Source organism: Mus caroli, unplaced genomic scaffold, assembly GCF_978045245.1.
Source record: "Mus caroli unplaced genomic scaffold, Mus_caroli_1 scaffold_9, whole genome shotgun sequence".
Taxonomy (NCBI): domain Eukaryota; kingdom Metazoa; phylum Chordata; class Mammalia; order Rodentia; family Muridae; genus Mus; species Mus caroli.
The window spans coordinates 18,048,051-18,063,023 of NW_028227264.1; the positions used below are offsets into that span (position 1 = coordinate 18,048,051).

Here is a 14,973-nt window from a genome sequence, read left to right on the forward strand (position 1 = left end):
AATATATAAAAACAAATGAAACAACTTACAGAATATATAAAATTCTTATAAATTACTGAGAACAAAACAATTAAAATGAGACTGATAGTCAATTTATATGAATGAAAAAACTCATAAATATTTTTAAAACTCTGTCATACTGCTATTGCTAGGCTAAAAGTTATACATCAATCAAAAACAGTAAGATACTACTTTTAACTCAACAATTTACTCAAAAATTTAAAATTTAATTAAAAAGATATAACATAAACTTTTGAGACTAGGTCTTATGAAAGTTGGTATTAATTGTCAACTTGACAGTCTAGAATCCTCTAGAACAATGTGTTAGTGACTTGATTGTGCATATAGTGGGAAGATCTGTCCACTGTGGGTGGCACAATTCCCTGTGTGGGATCATGAACTGTGTAAGTAGAGAAAGAGACAGTGTGAACTCATCTCCCTCTGCTTTCTGACTGAGAGTTGTAATATGACCAGCTGCCTCTTCAATCTCTCCTGCCTCTAGGATTTCCCCACCATGATGGTGCTAGTGTGTGAGCGAAAGCATACTTTTCTTTCAAGTTGATTTTGTCATGGTCTTTTTTCACAGCAACAGGGAGCTTACCAAGACAGGTCTCTAGTTTCAAAGTCCTTACTCTTCAGTATGTGTTTGTCTCATGGAATAAGCAGCATTGTAGATAATAAGGCCACTGGTCTGAAAAGGGTGGTTTCTCATCTATCAGCGTTAGAATTTCCTGGAACTTGTCAAAAATATAAATTCGCAGGCTCTGCTTCAGTCTCACTGGGAGATTTGGAGGGTCGGGCTCACAACCTATGTTTCCACAAGTGATTCTGATTCATGCCTTAGTTTGAGATTTGCCAGAGTAGAAGACTAGACGTCTGTTAAAGACCTGAAACAATAGAAACAACAAATTAATGATTAAAGTGAAGAGAATGAGTCAAACAGGAAGAGAATTTGTTGGGAGGAATAAAGAAAATGTTAGATTTCTTTAGAAGATTGTAACTGTGGTGGCTAAGCCACCGATGGAAAATCAGAGCTTTTTAAAAAATAATTGGGTAAGGTTAGGGGGCTGAAAGACAAACTAAGAGCGGTGATCAAGTCACTGTGTTGGCAAGTAGACGGGAGCATGGGTGTGCTTCATTCCTGAAGCCATGGAGCAATACTGGGTGTTCCCTAAATATTAGCATATGGTGACAAGGAAAGACACATACTCTCTTGTAAGGTGGAGCTCACGTGGAGAAGTCTAGAATATTCCGTGGCATTAATGAGGAGTGTGAGGAGGTTATCTGCACTGTTCATGAGACTACCTGAAGGGTTTGGAAAAGTTCTGTAGTGTTTATTGTTTATTCTTTACCAATTTTACATTTGTTAAACATCAGTGTTAGGGACCAGATTTAATACATAATACAAAATACTAAGCAAGCACATGCCTCCTCTCCCATGCATTGTATCTAACACATGTGTCTTGGATTGTCAATAGATTCATGGTAAGAGAATTTTTCTTTGAAGTTATAAAGTTGAGCCATTTATAGTCCTAAGTCATATCCTACTTTCAACAAACCTTCATCCTTACGCCATCAGCTCTGTGGTTTCTGCCTTTCTATTCCTGTGTAAATGACATCATCAGCATATTGTGCTCAGGATCCTTATTATAGACCTGGAGGAGGTTAACATTGCTCTTATTCTTCCTACTCCTTAGAAAGACGTCACTTAGAACACTGTTTCTATTCTTAAGCATTATAAGATTTATGGTGAAAATGTGTATATGGAACTAGATCCTGTCAATCCCTGAGCAGAAACGTAAGCAGGGCCATCCCCTCAGGTGAGTGAACGAGCGACTAGAGCAAACCCTCCAACTGTCACAGATCCAGGCAAAACTTTTCAAAATCTAAGCTGGCTGCTGTGGACTGTAAAGATCTTTTTCAAAGTGAGAACCACTTCTTGTCATCCTCCCCCAAAGACTATGGAGGCAAGCTGCCACAGCTCACCCTGAACCAGCCAGGGTGTGCGAAGACCAAGATCAACCCTGGAATTAAAAAGCAAATAAATAAAACGCTTTATAGGGTCAAGCTCAGAAGGATGTACTGTTCTCTGGAGAAAAATGGGGTTACAGGCTGGTATTTCAAATGAGCCACAAAATCTGTATCTGTCCCAAATGGGGGATAATATTTTATTGAATAATAAATTTAAAATGAATCCACTTCTTTCTACTTATGACTTAGGAAGTACTCACGATGTCGTCTCTGTAGCCAGAGTGTAATTCTCCCACTGACGAATGAAAGAAGTCAATGTGTCTGTGGGTAAGATCATCCAAGTGGGAAGATGAAGATGAAGCGAAATAAAGTTTCATGAGAGTTATTTTTTGAATAAAAACCAAACCAATGTCCTCCAGGGTTTCAAATATGTGGATGCTGTTGGTGTTGCAGACCTGGTGAACAGAGATGCACAGGGCAGCACTGAGTACCCCTCTATCTTTACTCACAGGAGGAAACTATGAATACATTTATAATGGTCAGTTTAGGATTTTATTGCTTTTGGCAAAAGTCCACTTGAAAGCAAACAAAATAAAGAGCCAACGTTATACAATTATACAAATAAGGATTCAAAGGGAGTAAAGTTGAATTCTTCCTCAACAGGCAATATTTTCCATCTATTTCAAAATAAGAATTTATAATGGAAACAAGTAAGAAAGGTATTTAGCTTAGACATGGAAGGTGAATATTATTTTTGAGTTAGGACACATTTATTAGTAAGATATTCTATTAAAGCAGCAAGTTTCTTTTTTCCATGAATATTTTTATTTTATTTCAAATGTACCCAGAGACAAAAATCCGATATAGCCAGGCAGAAGTCCAAGGAATTTTTAACCTGAATGTGGGAGTGTACACATTGAGTTGTTTTGATTCAGGGGTGAAGCTCTTTGGGGGTGCCTTATCTGCATGCAGACCGTCATCCTCATACCTGGCACCATACATATGGTGTAGCTGTGGGCTAATGGTGGGATGGGCGTGGTTCCTTAAAGTCGAAGGGCCATTGGACAGCATCCAGCCAGTCTCTCTCAGGATACTTTCAGATTGGTTCATTTCGGTCTTTTATTTCTTGTGGCATCTATTTGAAAGACATGACTTTCTAGGAAATTTTGCCCTCAACTAAACACATATATATGATTCTAGATAGTCATTTTGACTATTACCTTACTAAAGGGTAAGTTTGGGTTGCATTACATGCTAAAAGGGAAAATAAATATTTATATTGCACTTATAATGTTATTTATTTTTGCCCTTTTTCTTTTCTTTTCTTCTTTTGTACACATGACAGCTTCGCCCAGTGTATCTTATTCTCTATAAAATCAGTGTAGCCTTCCTTTGTCTTCCTTTGTCACGTACTAAGTTGTTTTTCTTTTGGAGAACTTTCATCTTCCCACAAGTTGCTTGCTTACTTCCTGTTATTTTAAGAAAACCTTTATTCATATGTTTGTCTCCTTAATATTTATGTCTTTCTCTTGCCTCACCTGAGACATTATCACAATGCTTTGTGTTGATATGCTTAAAACTCAAGTTATGAAAGCATGCTAAGTATTTCTCAAGCTCCATTATCACGGCTTAACTCAATAGTTACAGATTTTAAAGTTTTAATACTCAAATGACTGGATTTCCTTTCTTATCATTGATTACCAATTTGAATTAATCACATAATCAAGTCGACATGCTTTCATGTTTATTTCGATGTGTTCATAATGTCAATGATGACACTTTCCACGTTTCTAATGTGTGATTGAGAATTTATGAATTCCTCTGTTTTGGGGTTCTTCCTGATCAAGCTTGGTAAGTATGCTCTCCAGGTTGCTTAGCATTAAAGAGAACTAAGACTTCCCACTGTGGCATTGGCCTTAGGAATTATCCTTGGATTTGGGTCAGGAACTGTCTGGGGAGTTTGGGGAATGTTATTAGATGCATGGTAGCCTGAAATGGTCATGTATCTCTTAGGTCAGGGGTTCTCAGCCTTCCTAATGTTACGACCCTTTAATACAGTTCCTCATAGTGTGGTGATCCCTAACCATAAATTTATTTTGTTGCAATTTCATAACTGTAATTTGGCTGCTGTTATGAATTGTAATGTAAACCATCCGATATGTAGGATATCTGATATGTGAACCCCCAAAGGGGTCATGACCCACAGACTGAGACCCACTCTCCTAGGTTGTACTGGTCATTGTTATGTAGTGGTCATCTTTGAAACACTAATGCTTTAAGAGCTTGATTGAATTTTCACGTAGCTCTACTAGCCACATGATGTATAATTATTTTCCAAGGTTAATTGTTTTCTAATCTTCTAACTTTTCTATGCTCTTTGACTTTAAGGCTGTCATAAAAAAAAAAAAAACAATGGATAGACTTAAATTTTGATTCTATTTGACAGTCTCCATCCCTTAAATTACAAGTTTAATGTATTTATAGCATATTATTATTGCTAATATATAAAATCATTTCTACCATCTTGTATAATTTTTGGTCTTATTTTTGTTGTTGCTTGTTATCTTCATCTTCCTGTTTCTTAAAGTGCTTAACATTTTTGATTTTGTGTTTTAGTTTTTTTTTCTTTAGTATTTTGGGAGCCCTGCATCTGCCCCTTCAGTTGTTGCCCTTGCGTTTTCACATGTGTGCTAGTTAAGAAGGGAAAATAACTCAGTGTATCTTCTTTCCTTCCAAAATAATCAGGACTTAGAGCTCTGTGTCTTCCTCTTTCTACATTCTTGATGTCTGCACTGCCGTTTTATTGCTGCTGTAACAAATTATAACAAACGAGTCAGCTTAGCCAACGAAAGTTTTCTGTCTACATAGAATTCACTGCAGTAAAATCAAGGTATATAAAAAGGTGGATTCCGGGCTGGTGAGATGGCTCAGTGGGTAAGAGCACCCGACTGCTCTTCCGAAGGTCCAGAGTTCAAATCCCAGCAACCACATGGTGGCTCACAACCATCCGTAACGAGATCTGGCGCCCTCTTCTGGAGTGTCTGAAGACAGCTACAGTGTATTTACATATAATAAATAAATAAATCTTTAAAAAAAAAAAAAAAAAAAAAAAAAAAAAAGGTGGATTCCTTCCATAGGCTTTGAGTAGACTCCTCATTTGCCTTTTCAGCTTCCAGAGACCATCCTCATTCCGTTGACCTCTCTCTTCATAGCCAGGAGGACAATAAAACCCTTCTCATAAGTCAGCTCAGGCTGACTGAATTCACCAATACAAACAAGATTCCTGCCTCAGGCTCCTGAGTAGCAGAGAAAGCATGCACCACCATGCAAGCATATATTTAAATTTACATTATATTTTATTAACTCTTTCTCTTCTTCTGTATAACATCTCTTCATTCTGCCCAGTAAGACATTCAGTTCAATAATTTTTAAAATCCATATAAGTTCTAGTGGATATGTATAGTATTTAACTCATATGTGTTGATATACATTCAAAGTATAAGTATGCACATATAGACATATCTTCTTGTATTTCCTTGAGGATGAGAATAAATCCCTGTATCATGAACTTAAATATTTTGAAAATTTATATTTTGGACATAATAAGTGCAGTATCTGGTCTTTATTTCCAACTTTGCTTCATTGAACAAATCTCCCTGTGAAAACATGGTTTTGTATTGCCAGGCCATAGCTTTCTGGAAATTATCTCCATAAGTCTAACAAGGCCCAAGCAAGATATTCTAAGAATGAGTTAGATTTATTTCTAGTTCTATTAAACATCTGAGACATTTCTTGGCACTCCCAACTCAGCACCACATCAGGTCGTCTTGAGTTTCCAAACTGTCCTACAAAGATGGGCCTGTAGTTATAAAGCTTTAGAGGGAAGTTTTTCCTTGGAACACACATGAAATAAATGTTTCTTACTTTTCTTTGTTAGTTGTTGTTGTTATTATTGTTGCTCTCCTCCTCCTCCTCCTCCTCCTCCTCCTCCTCCTCCTCCTTCTCCCCTCTTCTCCCTCCTCCTCCTTCTTCTTAGTTCATGTTCTTGGTAGTCTACCATTGCTCTGGCTGATAATAGTGTCTGGAGTGGTCTAGCTTTATCCAGGGACACACTTTCCAACTCCTCACAGGCCCAGTACTTTCACTCTTGTCCCGTGTGCACACACAAACTGCAGACCACCTTTCTGGTTTCAAGATCCTCCGTTTATTTCCTACTTTCTCACAGTGATGATGTACTAAAAATGATGGTTGCCATATTGTGTCCAGCTGTAAAATGTTAAAATTTTCTTGTGAAAAATTTTTAGACTATCTTATCTTTTCTGTTGCAGGAAATCAGTGCACAGTAAGATTAGATATTTATCTTCTTTGGCCACCCATTAAATGACTTAGTAATACTGTCAGAGCATCTATCTTCTTCTGCCTCATACTGTAATATGGCCATATATCCTCACATCCCTATGTGATAATTAAGGAAGAAAATAAAAACAGTGGTTGTGCTAATTTCAGAAGTGATTACACAAACATTTGCATATGTTGCTAAGAAATTTCACATTTCCACACTTTATTATTCTCCAGTTTTGCTTTGTAATGATAACTCAGATCTTTCAAGAAGAAATGCAGCCATGGATTATATCAGGACACAGAAGAAGGCTGGGGAAGAAGGAGTATTCTGTTCTTTCAATATATTGAAGCTATATATAACAAAAGAATTTGGTTAACAAGAATGACATTCCACTGCTAGACTGGACATTGACAAGAAGGTAAGAAAAGGAATCTGTACTGCCTATATCCTACAGATAAGCTTCAATCTGAACGCTAGCTTTATTCATCTCTGTCACAGAGCTGTTACCAGTTCCACAGATATTTGATCATATTTGTCTATTAAATGTAGTTACATTGCATATATAATGAACAAATACATACATATATGTGATCTGTATGATGATGCATGCTCCATCATAGCTCATGCCCATAAGAACATCCTTTTCAATCATAGGGCATATCCTCCAACATGACTTACATGACACTTGTCAGAATTCTTTTTTTTTTTTAACTTATGAAACAGGAAACAAGCAGGTATTTACTGAATAGTAAGAGCCCCTCAAAGGATGAGGGAGTTACTGTAAATATTCAACATATATGTGGTTACTCTGGTGACTTCAGAAGAGCAGAGAGACCAAGTAAATACAAAATAATTGAAGGATGCAAATATCAAAGAATGTGCCAGCTAAGGGATTATGAGTTAATCAGATATGAAATTTCTGTGTTAGATCATCTCACAACTCCAGAGTTCATCATAACTAGAAAAAGTAAAGATGTGTAGGCACTATTCTCAAGATTTATTTGAGAAATGAAGTGAAATAATAAATGACTAATTTTATTTAACATGCCCAAACCAGACTTAATGCATATAGTCATGAAACCATTAGAAGACTTGGACTGCACAGGCCTCTTCCGGCCGGACCAGAACCGGGGTAGCTAGAGCGCAGGGTCGGCTGACACCCGCCAGCTACCCAGGACCCCCGCCACAGGATTTTGAGACTGCTGGTGAGTGGAACACAGCTTCTGCTCCAGTCCAATCACGCGGGACCTGAGACTGCTTGGGTTGGGGAGGCAGAAATCTGCCCTCAGTAGGGCCACAAGCCTCTCCAGTCAGAAAAGCACCGGTGTAGCTAGGGCGCAGGGTCAGCTGACACTTGCCAGCTACCCACAACACCCGCCACAGGATCTTAAGACTTCTGGTGAGTGGAACACAGCTTCTGATCCAATCCAATTGCGCGCGGGACCTGAGACTGCATTAGTTAGGGAAGCAGAAAACCGGCCTGAGTAGGACCACAGGCCTCTTCAGGCCGGATCAGCACCGGGGTAGCTAGGGCGCAGGGACGGCTGACACCCGCCAGCTACCCACGACCCCCGCCGCAGGATTTTGAGACTGCTGGTAAGTGGAACACAGCTTCTGCTCCAATCTTTAAACAGTGACAATGACAACAACTAACCCCAGAGATTACCAGATGGCGAAAGGTAAACGTAATAATCTTACTAACAGAAACCAAGACCACTCACCATCATCAGAACCCAGCACTCCCACTTCGCCCAGTGCAGGGCACCCCAACACACCGGAAAAGCTAGACGCGGATCTAAAAGCATATCTCCTGATGATGGTAGAGGACTTCAAGAAGGACTTTAGTAACACACTTAAAGAAATACAAAGGAACACTGGTAAACAGGTAGAAGACAGTAAACAGGAAGCACAAAAATCCCTTAAAGAATTGCAGGAGAACACTGCTAAAGAGTTACAAATCCTTAAAGAAAAACAGGATAACATAATCAAACAGGTAGAAGTCCTTAATGAAAAACAGGAAAACACATCCAAACAGATGATGGAAATGAACAAAACCATACTAGACCTAAAAAGGGAAGTAGACACAATAAAGAAAACCCAAAATGAGGCAACACTGGAGATAGAAACCCTAGGAAAGAAATCTGGAACCATTGATACGAGCATCAGCAACAGAATACAAGAGATGGAAGAGAGAATCTCAGGTGCAGGAGATTCCATAGAGAACATCGGCACAACAATCAAGGAAAATGTAAAATGCAAAAAGATCCTAACTCAAAACATCCAAAAATACAGGACACAATGAGAAGACCAAACCTACGGATAATAGGAGTGGACGAGAATGAAGATTTTCAACTCAAAGGACCAGCAAACATCTTCAACAAAATTATAGAAGAAAACTTCCCAAATCTAAAGAAAGAGATGCCCATGAATATACAAGAAGCCTACAGAACTCCAAATAGACTGGACCAGAAAAGAAATACCTCCCGACACATAATAATCAGAACAACAAATGCTCTAAATAAAGACAGAATACTAAAAGCAGTAAGAGAAAAAGGCCAAGTAACATATAAAGGCAAGCCTATCAGAATTACACCAGATTTCTCACCAGAGACTATGAAAGCCAGAAGATCCTGGACGGATGTTATACAGACACTAAAAGAACACAAACTCCAGCCCAGGCTACAATACCCAGCCAAACTCTCCATTAACATAGATGGAGAAACCAAAGTATTCCACCACAAAACCAAATTCACACATTATCTCTCCACGAATCCAGCCCTTCAAAGGATAATAACAGAAAAAAACCAATACAAGGACAGGAACCACGCCCTAGAAACAACAAGAAGGTAATCCCTCAACAAACCTAAAAGAAGACAGCCACAAGAACAGAATGCCAAATTTAACAACAAAAATAACAGTAAACAACAATTACTTTTCCTTAATATCTCTTAATATCAATGGACTCAACTCCCCGATAAAAAGACATAGACTAACAAACTGGCTACACAAACAAGACCCAACATTTTGCTGCTTACAGGAAACTCATCTCAGAGAAAAGGATAGACACTACCTCAGAATGAAAGGCTGGAAAACAATTTTCCAAGCAAATGGCATGAAGAAACAAGCTGGAGTAGCCATTCTAATATCTGATAAGATTGACTTCCAACCCAAAGTCATTAAAAAAGACAGGGAGGGACACTTCATACTCATCAAAGGTAAAATCCTCCAAGAGGAACTATCAATCCTGAATATCTATGCTCCAAATACAAAGGCAGCCACATTCATTAAAGAAACTTTAGTAAATCTCAAAGCACACATTGCACCTCATACAATAATAGTGGGAGACTTCAACACACCACTTTCACCAATGGACAGATCATGGAAACAGAAACTAAACAGGGACACAGAGAAACTAAGAGAAATTATGAATCAAATGGATCTGGCAGATATCTACAGAACATTCTATCCTAAAACAAAAGGATATACCTTCTTCTCAGCACCTCATGGTACCTTCTCCAAAACTGACCACATAATTGGTCACAAAACAGACCTCAACAGATACAAAAATATTGAAATTGTCCCATGCATCCTATCAGATCACCATGGACTAAGGCTGATCTTCAATAACAAAATAAATAATAGAAAGCCAACCTTCACGTGGAAACTGAACAACACGCTTCTCAATGATACCTTGGTCAAGGAAGGAATAAAGAAAGAAATTAAGGACTTTTTAGAGTTCAATGAAAATGAAGCCACAACATACCCAAACTTATGGGACGCAATGAAAGCATTTCTAAGAGGAAAACTCATAGCTCTGAGTGCCTCCAAAAGGAAACTAGAGAGAGCACACATTAGCAGCTTGACAAAACAACTAAAAGCACTAGAACAAAAGGAAGCAAATTCACCCAAGAGGAGTAGACGGCAGGAAATAATCAAACTCAGGGGTGAAATCAACCAAGTGGAAACAAGAAAAACTATTCAAAGAATCAACCAATCAAGGAGCTGGTTCTTTGAGAAAATCAACAAGATAGATAAACCCTTAGCCAGACTCACTAGAGGGCACAGGGAAGGCATCCTAATTAACAAAATCAGAAATGAAAAAGGAGACATAACAACAGATCCTGAAGACATCCAAAATACCATCAGATCCTTCTACCAAAGGCTATACTCAACAAAACTGGAGAACCTGGATGAAATGGAGAAGTTCCTAGACAGATACCAGGTACCAAAGTTGAATCAAGATCAGGTTAATGATCTAAACAGCCCTATATCCCCCAAAGAAATAGAAGCAGTCATTAATAGTCTCCCAACTAAAAAAAGCCCAGGACCAGATGGGTTTAGTGCAGAGTTCTATCAGACCTTCAAAGAAGATCTAATCCCAGTTCTTCACAAACTATTCCACAAAATAGAAACAGAAGGTACTCTACCCAACTCATTCTATGAAGCCACAATTACTCTGATACCTAAACCACAAAAAGACCCAACAAAGATAGAAAACTTCAGACCAATATCCCTTATGAATATTGATGCAAAAATCCTCAATAAAGTTCTTGCTAACCGAATCCAAGAACACATCAAAACAATCATCCATCCTGACCAAGTAGGTTTCATCCCAGGGATGCAGGGATGGTTCAATATACGGAAATCCATCAACGTAATCCAGTATATAAACAAACTCAAAGACAAAAACCACATGGTCATCTCGTTAGATGCGGAAAAAGCATTTGACAAGATCCAACACCCATTCATGATAAAAGTCTTGGAAAGATCAGGAATTCAAGGCCCATACCTAAACATGATAAAAGCAATCTACAGCAAACCAGTAGCCAACATCAAAGTAAATGGTCAGAAGCTTGAAGCAATCCCTCTAAAATCAGGGACTAGACAAGGCTGTCCACTTTCTCCATACCTATTCAACATTGTACTTGAAGTCCTAGCCAGAGCAAGTCGACAACAAAAGGAGATCAAAGGGATACAAATTGGAAAAGATGAAGTCAAAATATCACTCTTTGCAGATGATATGATAGTATATATAAGTGACCCTAAAAATTCCACCAGAGAACTCCTAAGCCTGATAAACAGCTTCGGTGAAGTAGCTGGATATAAAATTAACTCAAACAAATCAATGGCCTTTCTCTACACAAAGAATAAACAGGCTGAGAAAGAAATTAGGGAAACAACACCCTTCTCAATAATCACAAATAATATAAAATATCTTGGCGTGACTCTAACTAAGGAAGTGAAAGATCTGTATAATAAAAACTTCAAGTCTCTGAAGAAAGAAATTATAGAAGATCTCAGAAGATGGAAAGATCTCCCATGCTCATGGATTGGCAGGATCAACATTGTAAAAATGGCTATCTTGCCAAAAGCAATCTACAGATTCAATGCAATCCCCATCAAAATTCCAAATCAATTCTTCAACGAATTAGAAAGTGCAATCTGCAAATTCATCTGGAATAACAAAAAACCTAGGATAGCAAAAACTCTTCTCAAGGATAAAAGAACCTCTGGTGGAATCACCATGCCGGACCTAAAGCTCTACTACAGAGCAATTGTGATAAAAACTGCATGGTACTGGTATTGTGACAGACAAATAGACCAATGGAATAGAATTGAAGACCCAGAAATGAACCCACACACCTACGGTCACTTGATCTTCGACAAGGGAGCTAAAAACATCCAGTGGAAGAAAGACAGCATTTTCAACAAATGGTGCTGGCACAACTGGTTGTTTTCATGTAGAAGAATGCGAATCGATCCATTCCTATCTCCTTGTACTAAGGTCAAGCCTAAGTGGATCAAGGAACTTCACATAAAACCAGAGACACTGAAACTTATAGAGGAGAAAGTGGGGAAAAGCCTTGAAGATATGGGCAAAGGGGAAAAATTCCTGAATAGAACAGTAATGGCTTGTGCTGTAAGATCGAGAATTGACAAGTGGGACCTCATGAAACTACAAAGCTTCTGCAAGGCTAAAGACACCATCAATAAGACAAAAAAACCACCAACAGATTGGGAAAGGATCTTCACCTATCCTAAATCAGATAAGGGACTAATATCCAATATATATAAAGAACTCAAGAAGGTGGACTCCAGAAAGTCAAATAACCCCATTTAAAAATGGGGCTCAGAACTGAACAAAGAATTCTCACCTGAGGAATACCGAATGGCAGAGAAACACCTGAAAAAATGTTCAACATCCTTAATCATCAGGGAAATGCAAATCAAAACAACCCTGAGATTCCACCTCACACCAGTCACAATGGCTAAGATCAAAAATTCAGGTGACAGCAGATGCTGGCGAGGATGTGGAGAAAGAGGAACACTCCTCCATTGTTGGTGGGATTGCAAGCTTGTACAACCACTCTGGAAATCAGTCTGGCGGTTCCTCAGAAAATTGGACATAGTACTACCGGAGGATCCAGCAATACCTCTCCTGGGCATATATCCAGAAGATGTCCCAACCGGTAAAAAGGACACATGCTCCACTATGTTCATAGCAGCCCTATTTATAATAGCCAGAAGCTGGAAAGAACCCAGATGGCCCTCAACAGAGGAATGGATACAGAAATTATGGTACATTTACACAATGGAGTACTACTCAGCTATTAAAAAGAATGAATTTATGAAATTCCTAGCCAAATGGATGGACCTGAGGGCATCATCTTGAGTGAGGTAACACAATCACAAAGGAACTCACACAATATGTATTCACTGATAAGTGGATATTAGCCCAAAACTTAGGATACCCAAGATATAAGATACAATTTGCTAAACGCATGAAACTCAAGAAGAATGAAGACCAAAATGTGGACACTGTGCCCCTTCTTAGAATTGGGAACAAAACACCCAGGGAAGGAGTTACAGAGACAAAGTTCGGAGCTGTGATGAAAGGATGGACCATCTAGAGACTGCCGTATCCAGGGATCCACCCCATAATCAGCTTCTAAACGCTGACACCATTGCATACACTAGCAAGATTTTGCTGAAAGGACCCAAAGATAGCTGTCTCTTGTGAGACTATGCAGGGGCCTAGCAAACACAGGAGTGGATACTCACAGTCAGCTATTGGATGGATCACAGGGCTCCCAATGGAGAAGCTAGAGAAAGTACCCAAGGAGCTAAAGGGATCTGCAACCCTATAGTTGGAACAACATGATGAACTAACCAGTACCCCGGAGCTCTTGTCTCTAGCTGCATATGTATCGAAAGATGGCCTAGTCGGCCATCACTGGAAAGAGAGGCCCATTGGACTTGCAAACTTTATATGCCCCAATATAGGGGAATGCCAGGGCCAAAAGAATGGGAATGGGAGGGTAGGGAAGTGGGGGGCGGTATGGGGGACTTTTGGGATAGCATTGGAAATGTAATTGAGGAAAATATGTAATAAAAAAAACAGTGGGAAAAAAAAAAAAGAATGCGAATCGATCCATTCCTATCTCCTTGTACTAAGGTCAAGTCTAAGTGGATCAAGGAACTTCACATAAAACCAGAGACACTGAAACTTATAGAGGAGAAAGTGGGGAAAAGCCTTGAAGATATGGGCAAAGGGGAAAAATTCCTGAATAAAACAGTAATGGCTTGTGCTGTAGGATCGAGAATTGATAAGTGGGACCTCATGAAACTACAAAGCTTCTGCAAGGCTAAAGACACCATCAATAAGACAAAAAACCACCAACAGATTGGGAAAGGATCTTCACCTATCCTAAATCAGATAAGGGACTAATATCCAATATATATAAAGAACTCAAGAAGGTGGACTCCAGAAAGTCAAATAACCCCATTAAAAAATGGGGCTCAGAACTGAACAAAGAATTCTCACCTGTGGAATACCGAATGGCAGAGAAACACCTGAAAAAATGTTCAACATCCTTAATCATCAGAGAAATGCAAATCAAAACAACCCTGAGATTCCACCTCACACCAGTCAGAATGGCTAAGATCAAAAATTCAGGTGACAGCAGATGCTGGCGAGGATGTGGAGAAAGAGGAACACTCCTCCATTGTTGGTGGGATTGCAAGCTTGTACAACCACTCTGGAAATCAGTCTGGCGGTTCCTCAGAAAATTGGACATAGTACTACCGGAGGATCCAGCAATACCTCTCCTGGGCATATATCCAGAAGATGTCCCAACCGGTAAAAAGGACACATGCTCCACTATGTTCATAGCAGCCCTATTTATAATAGCCAGAAGCTGGAAAGAACCCAGATGTCCCTCAACAGAGGAATGGATACAGAAATTATGGTACATTTACACAATGGAGTACTACTCAGCTATTAAAAAGAATGAATTTATGAAATTCCTAGCCAAATGGATGGACCTGGAGGGCATCATCTTGAGTGAAGTAACACAATCACAAAAGAACTCACACAATATATATTCACTGATAAGTGGATATTAGCCCAAAACTTAGGATACCCAAGATATAAGATACAATTTGCTAAACGCATGAAACTCAAGAAGAATGAAGACCAAAGTGTGGACACTGTGCCCCTTCTTAGAATTGGGAACAAAACACCCAGGCAAGGAGTTACAGAGACAAAGTTCGTAGCTGTGATGAAAGGATGGACCATTTAGAGACTGCCGTATCCAGGGATCCATCCCATAATCACCTTCTAAACGCTGACACCATTGCATACACTAGCAAGATTTTGC

General features: G+C 39.0%; 1 long non-coding RNA gene across 1 annotated transcript in view; it reads right to left on the reverse strand.

Moving 5' to 3' along the window:
• Nucleotides 1-14,973, reverse strand: part of LOC115032119 (uncharacterized) — a 59,945-nt gene that overhangs the window by 25,845 nt on the left and 19,127 nt on the right. Inside the window, exon 2 of the long non-coding RNA XR_015048514.1 lies at nt 602-887. This is a non-coding gene — a long non-coding RNA (uncharacterized LOC115032119). The remainder of the gene's footprint in view (nt 1-601; nt 888-14,973) is intronic.